The 22,681-nt window shown below is 52.7% G+C and overlaps 1 pseudogene; it reads right to left on the minus strand.

Annotated features, from left to right (window-relative positions):
• Positions 1 to 232: 232 nt before the first annotated feature.
• Positions 233 to 22,681, minus strand: part of LOC119110810 (zinc finger SWIM domain-containing protein 5-like) — a 32,663-nt pseudogene continuing 10,214 nt past the window's right edge.

Below are 22,681 nucleotides of genomic sequence, written 5' to 3' on the forward strand. Positions count from 1 at the left end.
GTGCATGCTGACGGTCCCCGGAGCCAAGCCGGCATGCTGACGGTCCCGGAGCCAGCCGGCATGCTGACGGTCCCCGGCCGAACCACCAGAGGCCGGGACGGCATCTCGAGCCCAGCTCATCGGTGGTGGGATATCAGATGATAAACGTAGCCCAGGTCTGGCAATTAACAACATGTATTCATTGCGACATGAGATCATACAAAAATATTCTAGAACCACTACACAACAAAAACTTGCGCAAGATTGCATTTTCCATACAATTTAAGGACAGGGGTTATGCATACTTCTTATGGAAGAAACTTCACAAGATGTTGAATCACAATAAACAAGATGACATCGAGGAGAACAATAAGTTACAAAACAACCCCCTGAAGAATTAAGAGCCGTGTATGCATTCGCGGACCCCATTCCGAGAAACGGAGGCAAACACAACCGCAAAGGCGTTGTCAGCCACCGGACGGGTCAAATGCTGCCGTTCATTCTGGAACATGTCCTCCGCTACTCTACACAAACTTCTGGCTGCTTGACAAAGAATCTTGGAGAACGGAAGTTGCACGAGAACGCTGTGCACCAAGGCAGCTGCAAGTCATTCAGATCGCATTTACATTAGACGTGGCGTGTTTTGAACAGTCGGTACGCTTTTGACGCCACGGCAACGTCCAACATGTCTGATTGCATAATAAAGGGAAGAGGATGGATAGCCAGCCGTAAAAGGCTAATAATACATTGAAGCCTAAGGAAGAAAACCGTAAGCTGCAGGCGCCAGCTTCACCGCCACAATGGAAATCGAACCGAACCATACGCCAGTGTCAGGTCAGTCAGCTCTCCATCCTTTCCAGCAGGATATGGACTGCATTTGTAGACTACTTCAGAAGTGGTCGCGACGACCGAACCGATGAACAATCTAAACGATGCGTGGCGACCACACACTGGCACTTTAGTCCGTGTGCATAGAACGCGAACAAGCGGCCTCACTAATATCGACAACACCGGTTCAAAACACCAGCAGGGATATGTAACATAAACGGGGCCAACGCCCACGGGCTGGATAGCCCAACAAGGCATGTGACGAACAAAATGAGGTATAAACACGACAATGCCCTGGGTTACCCCACACTACGACCGGCCCCACTCAGTCTCTCGTGGCGAGCGTCATCTGACGCAAAGGTGCCCCTATCGACCAGCAGCAAGCACATATTACCCCACGTGGACACGCAGATGTACATACAAGCGGGGCGACGTCGCCACCGTCGGCCCATCTAAAGCCGACGTAGAAAACTAGGAACGCGCCCGGGCCGGCTTGCGGTATTGCTGTCCGCCCCCGGCGCCGGCGGCCGGTCGCCCGGCCTATGTACAGCGACCTCCCGGCCCCAAACAGGCCCGTGCGGCCCTGGAAGAGACGGCCGGCCGGCCCTGTACATCTTTGGTCGTGGCAGAGCAAGGCGGGCCGCTCGTCGCGCGCTCCAGCGGCCGGTGCGCCCCTCGGCTCGACGCGTTCCAGCGGCCTGGTGCGCCCCTCGGCTCACGCGTTTCCAGCGGCTGGTGCGCCCCTCGGCCTGGAGAGTTCCAGAGCCTGGTGCGACGCTCAGCCGGGAGCGGTCCAGCGGCCGGTGCGCCCCTCAGCCGGGAGCGGTCCAGTGGCCGGTGCGTCACCCTGCCCAGTACGCCCCAGAGCCGGATCCACCCACGCTACGCCCGCGGCCGCCAAGGCACCACGTCGTCATGACGTCACACGCGCCGCCGTGCGCGCGTCTGAGATCGTTGACTATATCACCAGCAGCTAGCTAACGAACGGAAGCATCACCCGAACCGTTCGCGCACCAGGCACATGAGCTTCTTCTTGCCCTTGTAGGCCGTGCGCATGTTCTCGAGCAGAGCGGCGAACTGCTCCCGACCGTCCGGCGCCAGCAGGAACGTGTCGCGCGCCTTGCTCAGGAACTCGATGAAGTCGCCGTAGTGGCGCGGGCTGATGTGCGTCAGCCGCGAGTGGGTCGTGTTGGCGTAGGCGGCCACGGCTGCCTCCAGCAGGGCCTTGAGCGGCGGCCGCTCGTAGCCGAGCGGCTTGGCCGGCCGCCGCTTGGCGTCCGGCGACGAGAGACCGGGCGCTGCCATCGAGCAGCGGCGCAGCACGTCCGAGAGCACGGTGGCGCACTGCACGTTCTTCACCAGCAGCGGCACCATGCTTGACAGCTCAGACTTGCCCAGCGAGTGACTCAGGGCGCACGCCCAGTGGATGTCGTTGATGGCCGGGTGTGTGTCCTGAAACAGCGCGGGGCGTGTGAGACGGGCCCCAGTGTGTGTGAGACGAACCCCCGGCGCTCTGCTGAAGCGTTCCCAGACGCGGTGCTCTGTTTTGAGCGTTGGTTGAATGAAGTGATCGTGGTGGTGGGAGTGCAAACCAAGGCGTGAAAGAGATGACGCAAGAAAACATGTCGCTAACACCGAACAAAGTAACGTATGTCTACGTACCACGTTTCCACCGGTAAACGAATAACTCGGGTGCTTAACATTAACGCGAGCCCAGGTGGGGGTCAAATTGACCCCTCAAAGGTTTTTTCCGGAATGGCTTTCGAACGATGCGGCGCGGTCACGCCAAATTTTGCATAGCTGTAGACAATTGAACAGTGGATCGTTGGCAATGAAAAATTAGATTCACCTGGTACGGTTGTTGACCTATGGCGGGTCAAAACCAGGCCACAGTTTAGCGAGGGCAATTTCTGGGCATCGTTCAATCCGACCCAACATCGGAGTGTTAGACGAAGTCACACATCCCTCAGATACTTTCTTAGGCAGCACAACAAATGAATAAACAAATTACACTGAACTAGGGGTAGGTATGAAAGTGAGACCAAGGTCATACCAACCCGCATTGCTACTTTGGAGCTTGCTACGTGGGATAGTTTCTGATGCTCATTTCGAGTTTATTGATAACAGAGACGCATTATACAGCTTCAATTGACTTCTCAAAGGTCAGAATAGGTCACTGACCTTAAATGACCCAGGTTGACACTTTGTTTTTAGGAACACACTGACCATCGTCATCTTTGTCGCTTATCCGAAACTTCCAAGCAGTCTTCTATTACTTTGGTCAACATGACCTTCAAAAGGTCAAAAAAGCTCACTGACCTTATATGGACGCGTGACCATTTTCTTCAAACAGTTATTTAGGTTCAAGGAGCTCTTTGGGGACCAAGATGGATATTAATCTTGTTTGACCACATTTGGCCCAAAGGTCATAACCTAGGAACCTCAAACTCTGACCTATGTGAGTTTACGTGTAGGTCATACACCTTAAGAATTTGGTGTCTCCAGCTTTCTTAGTTTCTGAGATCTCAGGGGGGTCAAACTGACCCCCGCCCGAGCGAAGGATATCCAACCGGCCACCCGGGCGGGTGTTAACCGCTAAAACTATTTACAGTTGAATGGTAAGTTCAGGTGCTGAATAGATTCCCAAGACCATATGTGGAGGCCTCAAATTTATCAGAGCTGGTGAAAATCGTGCTCGTACCAAGCATAGTAAATGTTTTGGAAGGCAGGGAACATTGGGCAAACGCAATGCAGACGCCGGCTCTCCTGTTCTCAGATTACATGCGGGGCTGACAAAACGCCTGCTTAAACGAGCTGAAGTCATCCCACCAGGTAGAACTGATCTCAGCGATGCTTTGACTCTCATTCACCAAGCCTGATTCCGTAAATCGACCCGAGTATGCCATACTGACGACCTGCCATCGCTCGGCATGCTGACGGACGCGACTGGGCCCAAAGCCGACTGCTCTTTTTGTTCGCGTCTTTTTCCTGGTCGGAACACGACTCTACCCGCGCAGAGCAACGGATCCATGGCGCGTCGGGCGGTCTTAAGCCGACGGATGCGGCCGGCGCGGGGCCGTCCGTGCGGCCCGGAGTCGACGGGCGCGGCCAGTGTGCAATAGCCGCCGACGTAAGCTGGCTCGAATCCATCCCCCACCACAAGCCGACTAACCAAAGCAGAACCGACAAGAAAGGGGAGGGGGCACCAGTCAGCTGTTCGGCGGCGGATCTGGCTGGAAATCGCGTCTGGCAGTATACGCCCTGCCCTCCCCCCCCCCCCCCCCCCACGTCTATCTGATCACTGTCGGGGATAACATGTCACATGCCGCGCGTCGGCGCTGCTGATGCGTCACTGGGGGAGGAGGGGGGGGGGGGGGAGAGGGACACAAAAAAAAACACAGCGTTTTGAGTCGCGCTTGTTCAAAACATCCGACAATCCGTGCCGCACTTGGTCACAGCAATTCTGTAGCCGTGCTGGACAATGGCAACAACTCTCGTCAAAGATGTAGACCAGTGCAGTGGCCCGACTCGCTGAAAACGGTGTCTGACGCCAGATCGCGCGGCTCCCCGCGTTGTTCTAAACACAAAAAAGCCACAAGACTCCCATGCCACCCAGATGCACCCCGTGGACTCCGAAACCGTGCGGAAGATTTCGACCGTTATAGAATACTGCCGACCCTGCATTGTTTTCATTACACCGCGCGACTTCCCGTCTCATACAGACATCAGGCTCGATTTCGCCGCGACCGCCACCAATGCCGGTCGGCGCCGACAGTACCAGCACCAGTCCACGCTGGTGGGACGGGCGCAGCCGTCCGCCGAGGTTCCCTCCCACTCCGAGGCACCGCCAGCCGCCACTCACGTGGTTGTACACCAGATAGATGGTGTTCATGGCGAGCATGGCCAGCTTGTACGCCCGCAGCGGGTAGCCGCGGTGCTCCATGTATCGGGCGATGGTGAAGAGCTGGGATGACGTCATGATGTGCGACGCGGCGTCGATGACGATCTGGTAGGGCCGTCTCGAACGCGATCGGCTCCGACTCACACAGGGTGAGGGGCGTGCAGGGCGCAGTTGGGCGGGTCCTGCCGGGTAGCCACAGGTTAACGGTCAGACCAAAGGTCAGGGTTGCGGCAACCGCTGGGGTCGGCCGTGCCAGACACCGTCACATACAGACCGTGTCATAGAATTGGCGACTTTAGGTGTAAAGCAACATCCTATAAGGAGAAATTTTTCACTCCTTTTCCCCACACTTTACATGGATTTTCACTACTGCCTCATATTGTCTAATCGCAGATGCCAAACCCATATATCCCTTTCTGATTTCCCCCCTCTCTAAAACCGAACTCACTTGAAACCACCATGCATAAACAAGGCTCCACAGAACCTGGGCGCTTATGGCTATGTCCTGCATCTATTACATTTGCAAAGTCTACCATCAAGTCATGAAGCATGGCTTTGTATGCAAGAGCAAGGGCGCCAAGTACCTTCAAGACCAAGAGCCCCAGCGACTCCATCCGCTTGCATGTATCAAATTTGGTTTGTTTCCAAAATACATCACAGTTGACAGCTGTGTGCCAAATGCAAGGCTTTCACGCATCGCTAACTTTTTTGGCCTCACCACCACACCACGAAAGCGGAGATTGGTGCAAACGCCAGCAAAGCCTGGTAGATAATTTTACTCCACGTATTGCTTTCACCCGAAGAAACTTGACCACTAAATTGCATCACTCCCGAAATGCAGGAGTGAAACATTCGAGAAATATCTTCTAAATGAAATTTAAAAGATGAATATCACCATTTCAGCATTCAAGTTCACAGATTTCAAGTCAACTCGGCTGATTACAAGATCTTGACAGCAGTCTTTGTATTTATCTAAGCACTTTTGTTTTTCTTGGTATCATATGAGTGAGATACAACTTAATCTCGCTTCCCTTCTGATTGCCTTTAAATGTACCATTTGTTGCTTAAAATGTTGACCAAATTCTCTGCAAAATGCTCCAGCTGCAAACTTGCACGTATTTTATACACAAATTGGATTAATTCGCCAGCCGCCCAAACATGTTTGATATGCACTCAGGAGTAAACAATTCACAGCGAATGAAGGACACAATCTGAAGCACGGAACTTATTTTTACCGCCATTCTTGCCTTGTTGAATCCCTAGAGCCGTTTTTTGGTTCATGGCGGTGCTCGATAATAACAAATCCAAACCCTTTCCAGTGTCTACATCACCAGGCTACGTCATGCTGCCATACATTGTTTTGGGACAGACCTGACGCAGCTAATACTTGAGCGTTTGGTGGCGAAATTCTGCCTTTTGGAACTGTGTATCATGCACATCAATTACTTGTTTCGCATTTTAATCTCGTAGGTTGGTGGGCATGATTTATATTTATATTTGGGGGTGAATGGGATGACCCTGTCTGTCAGCAAACCATGGGAAAGGTAATAACTTTTTGTTTGAGGGAACACGAATAAGTGTGTCCTTACAAAGCCGGTAATACTCCTGTGGAGCGAGTAATTGCTCACCTTATCTGCTTTCAACACATGATTTGCAACTAGAGGTAGCCATTTTTTCTGTTTCAGTCCATCGACTTTTGTCATAAGACAAATTATGATGCCACAAGACATGTAATTGACTTATTTGGTTCCATATTGTTGATTACTTGCCTCACATTTCTTGAAACACCCCCTCATGGCTACTTTAACCAGATTTTGTTCATGGCTGGCATGGTTGCTGACTGGCCAATGACTGTACTGTATATATACAGCATGTTTTTAACACAAGGATACCATCAGCTACATAACAATTATTATATGAGGTAAATATCAGCATGTAGCAAATAGTCAGACCATCCCATTCAAAATGTGAAGCTCACATATCAAACTTTGCCATTAAATATGAATAAACAAATCTAAATAGATTCCTTTGTTGCAGCTGAAAAACGAGCAGCGAAACTGGTATGGTCATCTAAAAGTTATATTGCTTTTGGAGAAGAGGAATTGCTTTGTGGAGCATACCAATTATTGCCTTTGGCAGAGGTTCAGCATGGCAATCAGAATAAATCGTTCAAAGTGATTTGAAGTGTTTTGACATGTGTGTTGTCCATTTCGTCTGGTGTCAACAAACTGACACAAATGCACTGAATGAAAGTGGAAGTTGAAACTAGCCAAAAATGAGCTTTATCATGTTTTTATTACCAGTGCTGCTGCCGACAGATAGGTGAGGTAAGTTGAAATGATGTTCAACATGCGGGTTACTCTAAGTTAGGTTAAGATGGTTAATTGCATGGCTTGTGCAACAGGAATTGTGCAAGAATCAGTGACTCCCAAATGCTGATGTGATACAAACAGGTTAGACAGGATGACATGAGGTAAGGCCTCTTTACGTTAGGCATAGTTCGGCTACTTTCATGGAAATAAGCATTGGAATTTTGTAAGAAACAGTGACATAATGTTTATTTTCCTTAACCCCATCCTAACAGAAGGCAGAGGTAAGTCTATTGTGTTTGACTTGCTGATGGGCTGATGTGTGGGAGTCCAAGGTTTTTTAGTGCTTTATGCTTGTTGCATTTTCTGCTGTTGTTTTGTTGTTGAATTCCTTTGCTTTGTTTTGTGTTAAAAAATGTTGTGGATGGGAAGTGCAGAACGCAGCATACAATTGTTGGCGTTACATAGTGTTTTATGGCTAATTACACTGCTATGAAATCACTATGCTTAATATATTCTGTTTCACTTGAATGGCCTAAGATGTTAAAAAACAAACGAGTTTTAACAGGGTTGTGATATTACGCCATGCCAACTTGAAATGCATATCTTTCTTTGCTGAAGTATCTCTCACTAGCTCATAAGATCTTTTATTTGTGAATTGAATTTTTCACTCTAGTACGGCCTTTTCACGATGAAATTTTTCACTCCCACCCTAGTTCAAAAGCGATTCTAGCTCGCTGTAGACAGGTACGAGACATACAGAGCCGGTACCAATGCATCAGAATTCAGAATTTTAGGTGCAATATGATTTCTTCCATGGACTATTTCGGGATATCCGTTTGGGTATCTTTTAATAATTACGGTAGACTGACGCAAGCGCTTCCAGACTTGCTTCGCAAGGCGACGGGGCGTACATGGGCGTTGTGTTGGCATGATGCCGGGATGCGTTCCCTGGGATTCCCTGGCCGGAGTTCGGGGGGGGGGGGGGGGAGGGAATGAATGAGTAACTGACGGCTGCCGGACGCCGGTAGCATGCGTAATGGCCTGATTCACCGCCGCCGCGTCACCGTCGCCGCCGTCTTGGGGATCTTTAGTAATTACGGTAGATTGACGAAATGCTTCCAGGCTTGCTTCGCAAGGCGACGGGGCGTATATGGGCGTTGTGTTTGTATGATCTCGGGGATGCAAACACAACGAGTCAAGGAACCCTCTGATGTTCATCAAATGATTGATTGAATGGTGACTGTCGTACTGCAGCAACATACGGCGCATGCGTGTTCCGTTGTCTTTTCTTAAAATACTTGAGCGGGCAATCAACCGGCGGCAATTTCGGCGACGCGAAATGTGGAGTTCCGACCGCTTAAGTAAGGTCGATGCACGGACGGCGGGACAGTGTACATAATGACCAACAGATGGTTGGTAAATACAGCCAATGAATCGTTGCACGCGGTTATTTACATTTCGCCACGACTCCGGCTACAGCTTCGAGAGTGTATTTGGCTCCGCTTTTTTCCAAAATGCTGACATTCCCGGCTTGCCCAACGAATCCTGTCGCAATCGTGCACCGCATAAACTCGGAATAGTTCACATAAATGGACGACGGTACGTCGGTCGACGCTTGGAATTTAGATTCGCGCCTACACACATTCTGCCTGCCGAGACACAGTGTAAAACGTCAAAACCCGTTAAAGCAGCCAAAAACATCTTGGCCGCTTCTGTGTACGTGGGTACACGTGATACGCGCGGCCGCACAACTGCCAACAGGCGATGTCCTTCTTAATCATCACTCATCAATCACCAAGCACCAATCAAATCATCTACCCCAGCGTGTTAACTTTGTGTTGCTCCGACCCCAAGTTGTCGAGGTGAGACTAAAGCTTTGAGCGGCTGCTCGGCGGCTTCGTTGAGGGCCACATTTTCGGGCCATCCGTGCACAACTTCTGGGCCTAAAGCGGTCCTTCCACCACATACCACGCGCGAACCCCGGACCGCAGCGGCTCGCGATCTACCGGTGGAAAACCGCCTGGTGCACATGCGCGTTGTGTCCATATTTCACCATTCAACAACCCACCGTCAGGCCCGTGAACGGCGTTACGCAAAACGCGACGAACGGACAGACAAACAGACAGACAGACGGACAGATGTGTCCTAAGCAAATGGTATCAACATTTTGCACTGATTCTGATCTCCTTGAGGACTTTGTCAAAAACCTTCCAGTCTCTCTGGCGCCTTTTGCTGAGGCGTTTTTAATTTTAAGTCAGTGTACAGTGGAGCTCGCTCGGCAGCAATCTGCCCAGCCACCGGTCTGGGATCGGCGGCACAACACGACTACAGACAACGGACAAGGGGCGACACAACAACATCTCTGGTTCACCCACAGGCCACCAAAGCACGCCAGCTGGCGGAGCCCCAGCGGCAGCCTCAGCCACAACATTGCTCCGGCGCCGTCCACACACAGAGTCGCGTGATAGCGAATCGTTCCTTTAGCTGACTATGGGCGCATATCCCATGGTTCGCTCTAGCGGTCCACAGCGAGATGCGACAAAAGCTTGCCAGGGGCGGGTTTTTGACAACTTTGAAGGACGAAGTGTGCGTGCGTGCGTGCGTGCGTGCGTGCGTGCGTGCGTGCGTGCGTGCGTGCGTGCGTGCGTGCGTGCGTGCGTGCGTGCGTGCGTGCGTGCGTGTGTGTGTGTGTGTGTGTGTGTGTGTGTGTTGAAGCTCCAATCAAAACACGGAATGAATGCTTGAGTAAGCCGACGTGTCAACACGAAGGGGTGACAAAGATTTCTGATTTACCGAACATGGTCGGTGACAAACACGAGCACCTACGCAAGCCAACTGCTGACAAAACTGCGAAAATAGAAACAAACTACAACAGACTAGACTACATTTTAAGAGACTATCCCTGTCAGACGAAACTCGAGCGTAGTATTGATCTGTACTCGCTAACACTTCCAGCGTAAGGTGGTGTACAGCACATGTCAAAGCGTTGGCTGTTCGCTGTATGGGCAGATAGAGCAAGCATAGTTGCTTAAATAAAAATAGTTTTAGATGGCAAAACTACACTACACACCACGGTTACTGGATCTACAGATTATGTGAACCTGGCAACCAGTGACGTACTCGCGGGTGACTGTAGTTTCCATTGGATACGGGGTTTATCGGCTAGACTGCTTGGCTAATGCCGCTTATCTCAACAATACGGTCTCCTATTAAAACAATGTAATAAACCAAAGAAGTTAGTGTGTGCTGTAAGGCATTGATTGACTTTTGCTATAAATATATAACGAAGGCAACCGGAGTAATTTAGTACATATTTCTGTTTTGTACCAAACATTTCAGAAAAGCCAAATTTGATACCTCCTCAAAATCCATTGTTGTTGTGGTTACCATTGTTACGCGCATGGGTTTCCACGATCTTATTGCACAGCATAGGTTTGTGAAATAAAGTTTAAAGCGCAAGTGTGCCATTTTTAGCTGATGCACATCGCTAAAGAATTCCCCTGCAGGATCGTACTGCAGCCTGCACTGCGAAACAATGATACGGCGGACGCCGCCTCATTACTATTTATAAATGAAATTAAGACAAGACGCGCGGTACGACATGGTTTCACCATTGCCGACATAAAGTGCCTGTTAAGATGTTAAGAGCCACGATTCGTTCCAAGCATTTTATCGCATACGGGTTCTGAACGCGACTTGAAGTTTCAACTTCTCTATCTCGCAAAGGACGCTGCATGCAAACCCATCATGAACAACGCAAAATGGAACGCTTCCGGTGGCGGCGTTAGCACCTCCCTTAATAAGAGGATCGATGAGGTGAAGAATACTGTCGAGGCGCCCTCTCCTCCTTAAAGGTGTTTCGAGGATACCTTTCCGACATGTTGTGCAATCGTGTCCAAGTTTCTGCGTCGCCCGCGCCATTCATTACGCGTGTTTGGACACAAAGATGTGTCCGTGACATCTGGCTTCCGAAAAATGACCTCCTTAGGCAATCTTCAGCCGGCGCGACCGGCGGGTGGCAACCGACAAAAGCCGCCGTTCGCGGCGGCGGGGACGTCGCCTGTTACAGCGACAGAGCCCTACGTTATACACATATGCTCAGAACACACAAAACTAGATTCCATACGCTCAGAATGAAACGGTTGAAACGTGTGTGTGGCTTTCCTGGCGGAGTGGGTTGCGTCGGCTCCTCCCACCCCCCCCCCCCCCCTCTTATCAGATTGTCTTATGAAAAACATCAAGTCAGGGCGATGGTTGAACTCTGATTTGGCGTTCAGACGCATGAATGGCGTCCTCTGCTCATTCGTAAAGACGCCGAAAATATTGACAAGCGCTAATTTTAAACGCGAATCATAATGCCAAATAACATGCTCCAATGTCAAAGGATGGACGAGACGTTGGCGGAATCTTGGCCCTAGCCAATTCTTTAGCCCCAAAACTACACCTGCCAAGCTAGCAGCATATTTGTACCGAACCATCAATCGATATTACGGGCTGTCACAATTCAGCTAAAAAACGGCAGACTGATAAAAGGTAAGTCCATGCATCTCAAACTACGAAAAGCCAAGTTGGACGACAAAACGTTGCGAGATATATGCCCCAAACTCAATGTTTTAAGAAGTTTGGGCACTGGTCTATGAGTACACATTTCGAGCTCTATCAAAATTGTTCGCTCTGACTGATCTTGAACTTCAACCTCATATTCTTCAGGCAGTTGTGAATGGCCACCTTTTCAAAACATTTTCAGGTTCTGAAACGCGTAGGCTTAACGTTATTAGCCTATCAATTTTTAGCCGGATCGGACAGCCCTGAATATCGATGTACAACTTGATATAAAACTGTTGCTAGTTTGACGGGCGTCCCAAAAACTTGACTTAGGGTGAGCCAATCATGCCAGAGCGCCTACGTTCTTGGCGCGCTGCCAGGCCATGCCTCTAGTGGGGCAAATCCAAGTACAATACTACCGAACGGTTATTAGGGATGCTCATGCTATCATCGAAAACTCACCACAGATTTCGACGTTTGCATGGTTGTTTGTAGGTATAGATGAGCTCAAGCTACCACATGCGGCTAAAATGTATTGTAAAAAACGACGTTTGATCACCATCTTAAAAAAATGGATTTTTTCAGAATGTGCTGCAGTGAATTCTAGAATTTGGTTAAGTGGGGCTCGAAAAGCACACGCGCCCGGGTGGCCGGTTAGATACACTTCGTTCCGGTGGGGGTGTCAATTTGACCCCCTGAGATCTCAGAAACTCAGGGAGCTAGAAACACCAAATTCACAGGGCGTGTTGACCTGTACGTGAACTCACTAAGGTCAGAGTTTGATACTCCTTGGTCATGACCTTCGGGTCAAGTAAGGTCAAATTAGGTCAAATTCCAGGTTGTCTCCAAAGGGCCCATGGAACATAGATGGCTGCTCTAAGCAAAAGGTCACATTCTCATCTGAGGTCGGTGACCTCGTTTGACCTTTTGAAGGTCATGGTGACCAGGACCACTTTGAGTTTTGCGTTTGGATAAACGATACAGATTACGCAGGATAGTATGTTCCCAAAAACAAAATGTTGACATGGGTGATTCCAAGTCGGCGACCTATTCTGACCTTTAAGAAGTCTATGGCAGGTGCATGATGCGGTTTATGTTATCAATAAATCCGAAATGAACACCAGAAACTACCCCACACAGCAAGCCGTAGGGTAAAAAATAAATAAATAAAGCCTAGGGCAGATGTGTTGATTTTGACCTTGGTCTGACCTTTATAACTGACCTTAGGTCAATTTTACTAGTTAATTCAGTTGTTGGGTTTCCTAATTAAGTACCTCAGATATGTGTGGCTTCGTCCAACACTCCGTTGTTGGATCGGATTGAACGATTCCCTAAAAATTGTCTTCGCTGAAACCATGGCCTGACTTTGACCTGCCATAGGTCAGCGACCTTACGAGGTACATCAAAATTTTTAGGCCAAACGATCCGCCACTTAATTGTCTACAGTATGCAAAATTTCGCGGGGCTACGTCAGGCGCACCGTTTGGAAACCACTCTAGAAAAGCTTCGGGGGGGGGAGTCAATTTGACCCCCTCCCGCCCGAGCGCGTGTTACTGTGTATCCATATAACCAGCAGTGGCAGTCTCGGGCCGGCCGAACTAGCTACTCACTATTCCGCAGGTTGGATGGAGGGGGGGGGGGGGCTAATCAGGTTCCACGTCCCGACGCCCTTCCTGGAGCTGGTGAGCGCATACCTTGGACGCGTGGTTCTGATGCGTAGAAGGCAGGTGACGCCTTCCCGACTTTATCGTGCTACTATATTTGGTCTGGACTCAAAGGCTCCGGCGCATCTCTGTGTGCCTCGATGCGGACAGCATGACGCCTTGCACGTCCACTGCTACGACCCTTTTGGTATTATTGCCGCTTCCTACGCCTGCACTATTTGGTAAATAAAGTATTCTCTCGTGTCGTGTTGTATATCTGTGTCGTATTTATATTTACCATGTGCTTTACATCCGGTACATCACAACATATGCACTGAATTAGTAGGTTCCTCGGGGTTGCTATCTTTCTGCATATGTCCTGCATCTCATACATGGGCGGAATTATCGTTTTTCGGGGACAAATAATTCTTCCACCAACCTGCCCACATAATGTCGATGGCGAGTTCGAAATGTCGCATATCGATGTCACGTGTTCAATATTCAGCCAATTTCGGAGGGTTAAAAGCGTCGATCATGCTCAAACGACCGTCAAATTTTCAGTCTAGCGTCAAACTTAGCAGATTGACACATGTAGGTGACCAAGACAGTGACCGAACATCATATGGCGTTTAAACAAGAATGGCAGGCAGTTGACCCGAGAATATGCCTTGGTGACCGAAAAAGGAAAGGTATTTGCATGCAAGATGTTAAGATACTTCGAACTCAGTTAGCTTGCATTCCAACACGCAGAACGCCTCGAGAAGCAAAATGTAAGCATCTAGGACAACTGGATGAGCATCATCAGCCCAAAAATAGCACTAGCGCCATCTATAAACCAGGTGTTTATACCAGTGGCACCACCTAGGTTAGCGTTGCAACGCCTGTGCAAAATGGCTCGCAATATAAAGCTAAGGGATTGAGCTTTAAAAGCACACCTGACCTACAAGAGAACACATGTTTTGCCTCATGTTAAAGGTGTTTCAGCCGTCTGCACCCCCTCAATGTGCCGAAAGGCTGCCTCTAAAAAAGACCCTTTCCTACAGGCTTACAACGTTGCGGCTTGTCCAGGCGCCCCGCGGTGACGTCACGGCGGGGTTTTCAGATAAACTTTGAGGGGTCCCGCTACAAGGTACATTATATCAGCGCTGACATTACAGATCAGCGGTGACTCAGGGCACTTCAGATGCTCCTCGGATCAGCGTTTTTCACACATTGTTTTGGCCAAGTCACCTGACATACCAAACAACATGAAATGTCAAATAACTAGGCTTTCTCTAGTCCTAAAAGTTTGGCTGTTCACAGCCTCTTAGGACGAGCGAGATCAGCTTGCTAAGCTACGTTTGAAAGCGTTGTTTCATTTGAGACAGATGAGTTCGGGTGCTCGCCACGGTAATGAATTGGGTTCAGTGCATGTTAAGTAGAAGGATGCAGGCTGCTCTTAGTCCTTGCTGGCAAGCATTCAGTGCTTGATGGCCAGCAAGTGATACTTGAGCGCAAATCAACTTCTGAAACAATAATGTTTCATGGTTATGCCGCATTGCATTTCATCTGTCTTTTTTGTGGTATATCGCGTCAAGAGTTATATTGCAACGGTTTCTGACAGATCTGGCCTCAGGTGACAGCTAAAACGGTTCCGAATTTCGTCGGTGACAGAAGGGCACTTTTCACCCTCGTCAAAACACGTGCAGTCAATGGCTCGACCACGTGTCGTCCTTGCTATATGCGTAGGAATGGAGCACGTTTGGGCAGGGCGGGGGGCGGAAGGACTTCTTCGCTTATTAAGACGGTGAGCAGTTATGTGAGCTCCCCGATCCTCCTGTGTTTTAACTGACTTTTTAGCTCTCTAAAACAAGAATGATTATAAATTAAATTAATCACCCACATGCCGCAGCAAGTACTAAACGAAATTGCTACGTGTTTAAAAGAAACATTTTCGGTGAATGCAAGAGAAGTCATGGTAACATGTTGTGCCATCATATGTGAGTATCTAACCAATGTTTACTTTGTAACGTCGTTTGAGCAGGTTTACGTTGCATTGGCTGTGGTTGCCAACTTAGAATTCATGAGGGTGGGTTCGTAAAGGTCCATATGAGCGTACGCATTTTTAATAAACTGTTTCAGAGAAAAGGTCCGCACTGCCGTCATACATATACAGATAGACCCATCAGGCCAGTTAGTTTAGGGAATGGGACGGGGGAGTGGATATCTCCAAAAGACAGTTTCCAAAAAACAAAATTTGTGCTGGGGCGTCAGGGTGGCATATTTCGCAATAGGTACCGTGACATGCGTCTTACATGTTTTACATGCCCCTAACCGGTGGTATCGATCTTCTAATGCTTGCTCTTATTATTAATGACTACAAAAGAGTTGTCAATCAAAAGGGACAATACCCAGAGGCAACAATACTCGGTTTGGTGCACATAATTATCAAGTACCTGTCTGCCAGCCTGCCCCGGCCCCGGCCCCGGCCCCGGCCCCGGCCCCGGCCCCGGCCCCGGTCCTAACCCGTCTTACATGTTTTACATGCCCCTGACCAGTGATATCGATCTTCTAATGTTTGTTTTTATTATTAATGACTACATAGGAGTTGTCAAATCAAAAGGGACACATACCCAGATGCAATAATACTCGGTTTGGGTGCACATAATTATCCAGTACCAGTCTGCCAGCCTGCCCCGGCCCCGGTCCTAACCCCGGCCCCGGCCCCCGGCCCCGGCCCCGGCCCCGGCCCCGGCCCCGCCCCGGCCCCGGCCCCGGCCCCGGTCCTTACCCCGGCCCCGGCCCCCGGCCCCGGTCCCAACCCCGGCCCCTGGTCCTAACCGCGGCCTCGGCCCCCGGCCCTGGTCCTAACCCCGGCCCCGGCCCCGGCCCCGGTCCCAACCCTGGCCACCGGTCCTGAAACCGCGGGCTCGGCCCCGGCCCCGGCCCTAACCCCGGCCCCGGCCCCGGCCCTGGTCCCTAACCCCAGCCTCGGCCCCTGTCCCAGCGGCCGCCCGGGGATGACGCCTCTCACCTTGGTGGCGCACTGCAAGCGCCCGCTGACGCGCCGCGTTGGCTCAGGGTCCCTTCCTGCGCCCCTTGAAGTCCCAGGTTAAGCCGCGAGCATGGTGGGAGGTGTGCGATCATGAAGTGGTGGGATGGGCGGACGGGCCCCGTGGCCTCCGTGGGCCGTGAACAGCGTGGTACCAGTGGTGCATGATGGTGGATGAGCGCGTCGACCGCCCACCCTCGGTGGCGCCATGGTCCACTAGCCAGCGCACCACCATCTCACCGGCGCCTCCAGTTCATCGAGGTCCAGGGTCATGCGCATCAGCCTGGGGCGCTGGCGGCGGCAAGTTAGCGGGGCGGTGGGGCGGGCCGGCTCACCGGCGGCTCTCTGCGAGCCCTCCGTCCAGCGGGGGTCACAACACACGGCACATTCCACTATCCCGCCCGTCCCGCCCCGGGCCCCGCCCGCCCCCCCCCCCCCCCCCTGCAGTACATGCAGTACTCTGCAGTACTGCAGAAGAGGTCCAGGTGGTTCTGTGGCAACAGCGCGGTGCCCGCCGCCTCACAGAGGGCTCTGGGGCGGGCGGGCAGGCCCTCAGCACAACAGGGCCAGCGGGACTGCCCACCTGCAGACCGAGTTCCCCAGCGCCGCCGACAGCAGCATGGCCGGCGCGGGCCGTCCACAGAGGTGGCGAAGCGGAAGGCGTCCTGCGCCAGCTTGAACAGGTGTGTGGAGCCGTGGATGTTGAGTTGCGCCGCCTCCGCACCAGCCGCAGCCGGTACATGTCGTCTGCGGGGGGTGTCAGGCGTCACGCCTCAGATGTCAGGAAGTGACCGGTATCAAAACGATTCAATCGCACCACCCGCCCCGTCACACACAAACATCGCCCAGCGCATTCGGTACATAGGTGGCGCTCATGGCGTGCAGCAGTCAGAGGCAGGGGGCAAGAGACTTCCGTTGATGAGAAACACCCACAGTCTTCCGCATGCCAGCAGCACGCGGAGTCCACGGTATCCGTGGGCGGTAGGCACTCTAAAATTCCAACGTCTTGGTGGTGACATAGGTACCACATACGTCACCTGGTTTTAAAGGTTCCTTGCTGTGCTAGAAGAGCCCTTGGCAAGCCGACTCCAACTCATTACGTGTAAAAGGTTGATGCGCTCACTTGTCCGGGTGCCGGTCATGAACAATCTGAATCCTTTTCGAGATAGGAGCATTGGCGCAACCGGCACGGACATTTCGCATCTTACATCCAATCTCACAGCGGTCGACTATGACAATGCGCCAGACCGTAGAGCCGCCCAGTGGGGTCTTCCGCGCAGCCGAGCCGCAGTCTCAACGAGCCGCCGTGACGACGTTGCACGGCACAATTGTGTCAGGCTATCATCCTTCCCAGGCTTTTCTGAGTATGTACGCTTTTCTATATGATTTCTACGTGGATAGTAGGATTACAGGTGCGCAGTCGTGGGAGGCACGGCGGCTAAGTCCGGCAGACACGCTGGGCAGTGGATCAACGCTGGACTACGTAAACACCTCCAACGCAGCTACATTCAGCTTTGCCATTCACTCATGAAGAGAGAAGTGTCAGCAGTCGGCAGTTAGGTAACTAGGCGTCTGCAAGGTATACCAGACATAAATAAATACACAAAGTCATTCACTCATACCTTCAGAGCAAAGACACCGTGAAGCCCACATGTGTGAAAAGACGTATGAATGAGAGCCTTCCAGCGACTAACCATAGAACAAGTGCGAGCAGGCATGCCTCTCGCCACCACGGAAGCATGACCGTGTTGGAGCAGGGGGCTGCGGCAATATAAAGCGCCAGGCGATGACGCGCAGAGACGATCCGAGACCTGAATGCGGAGCCGCGAAAACTGCGGGGGCCGGGGGGGGGGGGGGGGGTCAAGACCAAAGCTCTGAAAATTGACATTGACTCTGGAAATTGACGTGGGCGTTGACTGAAAAGATATAATCAAAAGTGACCGGGATCATCACACCGGGTGACCCGACACAAAACAGGAACAGCGTGACACAGTGATTTCTGCGCACTGGACGCGGCGAATCGTGGCTGCAGCGTTTTTGGTACGTGGCTGGCAGCGGAAACCGTTCCCCTCCCCGACCCCTCTCTAGAAGACACACATCTACCAGACGCGGGCTCCGTTAGAGCTCCGCCGACCAAGCTCCGCTAGAGCTCCGCTGACCACGCTCCGCTGGGCTCCGCTGGCCAAGCTCTGTTAGAGTTCCGCTGGCCATGCTCCGCTAGAGCTCCGCTGGCCATGCTCCGCTAGAGTTCCGCTGGCCATGCTCCGTTAGAGCTCCGCTGACCATGCTCCGCTAGAGCTCCGCTGACCATGCTCCGCTAGAGTTCCGCTGGCCATGCTCCGCTAGAGCTCCGCTGGCCATGCTCCGCTAGAGTTCCGCTGGCCATGCTCCGCTAGAGCTCCGCTGACCATGCTCCGTTAGAGCTTCGCTGGTCATGCCCCGTTGCAGCTCCGCTGGCCAAGCTCCGCTAGAGCTCCGCTGACCGTGCTCCGCCAGCTCCGCTGGCCATGCTCATTCAGAGCTCCGCTGACCAAGTTCCGCTAGAGCCCCGCTGGCCAAGCTCGGCTAAAGCTCCGCCGATCATGCTCCGTTGGAGCTCCGCTGGCCATGCTCCTTTAGAGCTCCGCTGGCCAGGCCCCGCTTGAGCTCCGCTGATCATGCTCCGTGGAGCTCCGCTGGTCATGTTCCGTTAGAGCTCCGCTGATCATACTCCGTTAGAGCCACGCCCGGGCCGAGCCTGGTTTCGGCCGCCAGCCTCACCTTTGACAGCCGACAGCATGGTGGAGGCCAGCGCGCACTGCTGGCTCTCGATGCTGCCAAGCGTGAACCAGCGCGGGTAGCGGCGCAGCACCAGGTTGGAGAACGGTGGCGTCGTCGGGGGTCCTCGATCTCCTCCAGTATCGGCAGGCTGCCGGCAGGCGCCAGACGCGGGTCAGCACCGGCGCCAGCACGGCGCTGGGCACGTGCAGACCACAGCCAGACGGCGGGCGCGCCAGGTGCGAGCAAGAGCACGTGAAGTTCGCCCCGCACAGAACGCCATATGACGTCTCTGTTGTTAAGAGTGAAGTGTGACGTCAACATGGTGCTCCAAATGAAGTCATGAACGCCTGAGAGTCATGCGAAGTAACCGCAGGCTGAAACGGTAGGCTGGCTAACGGACGGAGGGCAGTCGTGCCCATGCAGACGCAACTTAAAAACTCACCGCAGTTTATCATTCGTTGACCAAGGGTGTGAAAAGGCGAAATGTCACGCAGACGTAAGCAGGCGGAAAACAACAAGCGAGCATAATGCGTATTGCACGGCAACAGATGTCTGCGCGGGCGTACAAGTGACAGTGCACGTTTGTCATCAGCGTGTGGACAGCATTAAGCAAACAGGAGGCAATGCAATCGTTCGGGATCGGACAATGAGCAGAAAAAAACTTGGGCGCATGTCGACGCAATTGACAGCAGCCGGCGGCGCACGGCGCCATGTGTCACTTCGCGAGTCGATAAGTGGCAAGTGGTAGTTCGGTTGGCTGGCCGCCGGGCGGCACCACTGACCGCATGGCGCGCAGGCCGACCCGCTGCGCGAGGTCGACGTCGTGGCGGCAGCAGCGTGGTGAACAGGTACTGGCGAACGTGTGTAGCGGCACCGACTCCGGGTGTATGCCCTGACCGAGGCCTGAAGTGGGCCCGCCCTCTAGCAGCAGCAGCGTCTGGCACCGCAGCACCTGAAGCGCCGATACGGGTCAGGCCACAGAGCGCAGGTCACGACACTGGGCAGGTCACCGAGCGCAGGCCAGGATACGGGCCAAGCCAACCGATCGCAGGTCAGGACACGGGTCAGGCCCCAAGAGCTGCCCAGGACAGGGGGCAGGTCACCGAGCCGCTGGTCAGGACACGAACAGGCCACCGAGCGTAGGTCAGGAAACGGGCTGGGCAAACCGAGCGCTGGTCATGACACGGGCAGGCCACGGAGCGCTGGTCATGACACGGGGCAGGTCACTGGGCGCAAGTCAGGACACGGGGCAGGCCACGGAGCGCAGGTCATGACGGGGGCAGGCCACGGAGCGCTGGTCAGAACAACGGCACAAGGCCTACCTGGAACGCTGGTCAGGACGGAATCGTGTCGCCAGATCACAGCTGTTCAGACCACCAGATACAGCTCCAGCAGTTCCCGGATGGAACGTTGCGTCGCGGTTTCTTCGCGCCATGCCTCCTGCACGCCAAGCCTACCGTCATATGTGTACAGCCTCTTCATGCGCTTCTCGTCGGTAAAGTATTATATATATATATATATATATATATATATATATATATATATATCTATGTATATTATATATATATATATGTATATATATATATATATATATATATATATATATATATATACGCACGCCACTCTACACCCACGCAAACCTTCGCAGGTCAATGTCGCAAATCAAAACGTAAAATTCGCTTGTACTTCACATACGCAATTCCGCAGTTCACATTTCGCTGAGCGTCATTTCTTTGTATCCTGATATCGCCGCATGCGCAATCAATCGTTGACACCATTCCTGGTCTAATTATTCGTGTTCGCATTGTCTATATAACCCCTCCGTTCGGCTAGAGCGCTACGCCCGGCCAACGATGGGCTCAGACACAGTTTTGAATTTCCAAACCAGGACAGCAGAATGAAATAGCTTCTTCGCGTCCATTGTCCATTCATTGTAATCAACGGACGCGTATAGAGGGACAGCTTCAGCGAAGACAGGTCCGTCTGCGCACTCTCGTTAGTGACAGCGCCACTTCGGACCCCTCCCACCTGACCCACGCCGAGCACAGGCCCGCCGATGGTCCACGTACCGCCACAAGCAGGGCCGTCGGCCTCGATCTCGGTCAGCTTGGCGATGAGCCGATCCTCCTGCTTGCAGGCCTTCTCCTGGGCGTACAGGCCGACGGGCATGATGCGCTGCTGTCCGAGCGACAGCAGCGCCACCCTCGGCCGCCAGCGTCAGCAGAGTCTCGGCGCGGTCGCGCGAGCCCCGGCACCGGCACGTGGTGATAGCGTGGTGGCGTCACGTTGCTGCCGTCGTCGCTGGAGCCGGCCGGCTCTGCGGACGGCGAGCGGCCAGGGCGTCAGGCGAGAGCGCCGGGTGAGAACGGCCAGTGAGAACGCCAGTCCGGGCGTCGCACTGCGGTACCGGGCCCCCGGATGCCAAAGGGGAGAGGCTTAGCACGGGGCAGGCAGACGGCGGTGGTCCCTCAGCTGGACACGGCTACGCGCAAGGAAGCCGTTTATCATTGTTGCGGCACATATAGTGTTGGGAGAAAAACATGCTACCCGCGACACTCTACAGACCCGCAGTTTAGGCACCGAAATATCGTGTCAGTAACGTTATCAAACCTTCCTCAAGCAACCGCCTCACCATGTCTTACTAAGCAAAATGGTGTGACACATACACTGCAAAGGTAAAAATAGCGAGTTCAGCATAACGCAGGATGCTGATAACGTTCATATAACGCAGGTAGGCTCAAATGACCTGCTCCTCCACACAACTGAAAGGGGTACACGCCACGACCACAGCACTGTATGGTCACCCTAGACCCCATCCCACACAGCAGACGACGCACCGTGCACCCGCCCACCTGCCCCTACCGCACAGCGTAATCAGCCGCCGCAACGCGGGAGGCACGCACCTGAAGAAGTTAGCAGCACTTGCCGAGCGCGTCCGGCAGCACGGACGCTTCTGCCAGCGTGTCGAACAGGGCGCCGACCGGGTCCAGCGGGTTGTCCGATCCAGCCCTCCTGGCACGCGTGCGTCGGACTCTGCGAGACGCCCCGAGTAGCTGCAGCGCGCCAGCACGCGGCTCTTCTCCTCCTCCCAGCGGCGCTGCGCCTGCAGCTGAGGCATGCGCCGGGCGCCCGTCAGACGGAGCTGCCCTCGCGCGGCCGCTGCACACACTACAGCTTTGGGAAACGGCCGTTGTGCCCACCAGAGCGTTTGGAAAAACGGCGATAACGCATGTGACGTTTTTAGGCAACGTCAGCTGTGCATACTTCACGAAACGTCTGCTTCATGCATCGGGCCATCGCGAAATACATACTACAGCTGTGACCACAAAATATGGTTACAAGCACCAGAGTGGCTATCATTGGAACATCCCTATGCTATACGTGGTTAACGCTCATCAATTTACTCCAAATCATGCCACCAGACTTTAAGCGTGGCAGGATACAGGGCAAATTGGCTGAGGTTTCGGCTCAGTAGGCGGCTACAGTCCCTAATTATCTACTCAGCGCCGCGTAAATTAAGGTGATTGGCCCATCCATGCCAATGAGGCAGGTCAAAACCTAGGTTTGTGCAAGTTTTGGGACAATCTTGGTCATAATAACAAGTTGAGCGTTCCCTCCCTTCCCGTGATTCGAAGGCACAATGTCCCTGTTATCAGGTGTAACTTGTCACCCAAGTGAACGG

Source organism: Pollicipes pollicipes, unplaced genomic scaffold, assembly GCF_011947565.3.
Source record: "Pollicipes pollicipes isolate AB1234 unplaced genomic scaffold, Ppol_2.1 Scaffold_7233;HRSCAF=8593_pilon_pilon_pilon, whole genome shotgun sequence".
In the NCBI taxonomy this organism is placed as follows: Eukaryota; Metazoa; Arthropoda; class Thecostraca; order Pollicipedomorpha; family Pollicipedidae; genus Pollicipes; species Pollicipes pollicipes.